Genomic DNA, 3,293 nt, shown 5'->3' on the forward strand with positions numbered 1-3,293 from the left:
TCCTGTGTTGCATGAAATCACATAGTGTTCTTGTTCTGGAAATGTTGTAATTGTATTCAAGAACAGAAAGAAAGCACTGTCACCCACTCTCTATCTGCCGTCTCAAACATTTTCACGGTATCCTCAATCATGCTTACCGTACACTTGCATTTGCCAAAAAAGTAACTCATAGAAACACAACATTCACAAATACTAATTCAGGAATCTAGGGTAGTGTCAGTTTCTCCCTCTCATGTTACGTGTAGGAAGAGTGCGGGGTTGGAGGAAGTGTTCGTTTTGGCATTAGTTTTTGTGCTACTGTTTCTGTTAGTGTTAGGATTGTAATAGTATTCCCACTCGGTTTCGGTTTCAGTTTTGCATTAACGTCGGGATAGTGATAGGGTTAGGGTTAGGGTTAGAGTTAGAGTTGGCTTAGGGTTAGGGTTAGGGTTAGCAGCAAAGTAGTTTTACTTTGTCTTACTCTGTCAAAGAACAAAGATGAGATACCGTGGCAGCACTCTCACACTTTGAGAATGCACTCACTTAGAATGGAGAGAAGTCAAGCACATTGAATAAGGACTTTAGCTGAGTCCAAATCTGACGCTCCATGTCACAGCAATATCAAACTCGTTTCAGCACAATGACAAAGTGAAAAAGCACTCTCAGTGTCAGAGCAGACACACACAACGTTTTAGCAGTGCTACAGTGTACGAACCACTAACGCACTGGTTCACTCCCTTCACAATCACTATGTTAGCCAACTAACGTAATGCCAGATTATTCTCGTTCAATGTCACATTTCATCTACATTGATTCCTAACTCACCTACGTTGTTTCCAAAAACACACAGAATATCCCAAAACTAAAGCGCTACTTCCAAACACTCAACAATAATGTCACACAGAATCTATCAGCCTCAGAGCTTTGTGGCACAGAGAGTCGAAAGCCTACCACTAACAATGCACTCGCAATGTGATTTCCATCACTCACGCTAATAGTCTCATGGTGGCACAGTGTATTCACGTTCTCATCCTGTATTGCATGAAATCATATAGTGTTCTTGTTCTGGAAATGTTGTAATTGTACTCAAGAACAGAAAGAAAGCACTGTCACCTACTCTCTATATGCCTTCTCAAACATTTTCACGGTATCCTCAATCATGCTTACAGTACACTCGCATTTGCCATAGAAGTAACTTATAGAAACACAACATTCACAAATACTAACTCAGGACTTTAGGTTAGTGTCGGTTTCTCCCCTCTGATGTTACGTGTAGGAAGAGTGCGGGGTGAGGAGGAAGTGGTCTTTTTAGCGTTAGTTTTTGTGCTAGTGTTTCTGTTAGTGTTAGGATTGTAATAGTATTCCCACTCGGTTTCGGTTTCAGTTTTGCATTAACATCAGGATAGTGATAGGGTTAGGGTTGGGTTAGGGTTAGCAGCAAAGTAGTTTTACTTTCTCTTACTCTGTCACAGAACAATGCTGAGATACCGTGGCAGCACTCTCACACTTTGAGAATGCACTCACTTAGAATGGAGAGAAGTCAAGCACATTGAATAAGGACTTTAGCTGAGTCCAAATCTGACGCTCCATGTCACAGCAATATCAAACTCGTTTCAGCAAAATGACAAAGTGAAAAAGCACTCTCAGTGTCAGAGCAGACACACACAAAGTTTTAGCAGTGCTACAGTGTATGAACCACTAACACACTGGTTCACTCCCTTCACAATCACTATGTTAGCTAACTAACGTAATGCCAGATTATTCTCGTTCAATGTCACATTTCATCTACATTGTTTCCTAACTCACCTACGTTGTCTCCAAAAACACGCAGAATATCCCAAAACTAAAGTGCTACTTCCAAACACTCAACAATAATGTCAACCAGAATCTATCAGCCTCAGAGCTTTGTGGCACAGAGAGTCGAAAGACTACCACTAACAATGCACTCGCAATGTGATTTCCATCACTCACTCTAATAGTCTCATGGTGGCACAGTGTATTCACGTTCTGATCCTGTGTTGCATGAAATCACATAGTGTTCTTGTTCTGGAAATGTTGTAATTGTATTCAAGAACAGAAAGAAAGCACTGTCACCCACTCTCTATCTGCCGTCTCAAACATTTTCACGGTATCCTCAATCATGCTTACCGTACACTTGCATTTGCCAAAAAAGTAACTCATAGAAACACAACATTCACAAATACTAATTCAGGAATCTAGGGTAGTGTCAGTTTCTCCCTCTCATGTTACGTGTAGGAAGAGTGCGGGGTTGGAGGAAGTGTTCGTTTTGGCATTAGTTTTTGTGCTACTGTTTCTGTTAGTGTTAGGATTGTAATAGTATTCCCACTCGGTTTCGGTTTCAGTTTTGCATTAACGTCGGGATAGTGATAGGGTTAGGGTTAGGGTTAGAGTTAGAGTTGGCCTAGGGTTAGGGTTAGGGTTAGCAGCAAAGTAGTTTTACTTTCTCTTACTCTGTCAAAGAACAAAGCTGAGATACCGTGGAAGCACTCTCACACTTTGAGAATGCACTCACTTAGAATGGAGAGAAGTCAAGCACATTGAATAAGGACTTTAGCTGAGTCCAAATCTGACGCTCCATGTCACAGCAATATCAAACTCGTTTCAGCACAATGACAAAGTGAAAAAGCACTCTCAGTGTCAGAGCAGACACACACAACGTTTTAGCAGTGCTACAGTGTACGAACCACTAACACACTGGTTCACTCCCTTCACAATCACTATGTTAGCCAACTAACGTAATGCCAGATTATTCTCGTTCAATGTCACATTTCATCTACATTGATTCCTAACTCACCTACGGTGTTTCCAAAAACACACAATATCCCAAAACTAAAGCGCTACTTCCAAACACTCAACAATAATGTCACACAGAATCTATCAGCCTCAGAGCTTTGTGGCACAGAGAGTCGAAAGACTACCACTAACAATGCACTCGCAATGTGATTTCCATCACTCACGCTAATAGTCTCATGGTGGCACAGTGTATTCACGTTCTCATCCTGTATTGCATGAAATCATATAGTGTTCTTGTTCTGGAAATGTTGTAATTGTACTCAAGAACAGAAAGAAAGCACTGTCACCTACTCTCTATCTGCCTTCTCAAACATTTTCACGGTATCCTCAATCATGCTTACAGTACACTCGCATTTGCCATAGAAGTAACTTATAGAAACACAACATTCACAAATACTAACTCAGGACTTTAGGTTAGTGTCGGTTTCTCCCTCTGATGTTATGTGTAGGAAGAGTGCGGGGTGAGGAGGAAGTGGTCGTTTTAGCGTTAGTTTTTGTGC

The sequence above is a fragment of the Phodopus roborovskii genome, unplaced genomic scaffold, assembly GCF_943737965.1.
Source record: "Phodopus roborovskii unplaced genomic scaffold, PHOROB, whole genome shotgun sequence".
In the NCBI taxonomy this organism is placed as follows: Eukaryota; Metazoa; Chordata; class Mammalia; order Rodentia; family Cricetidae; genus Phodopus; species Phodopus roborovskii.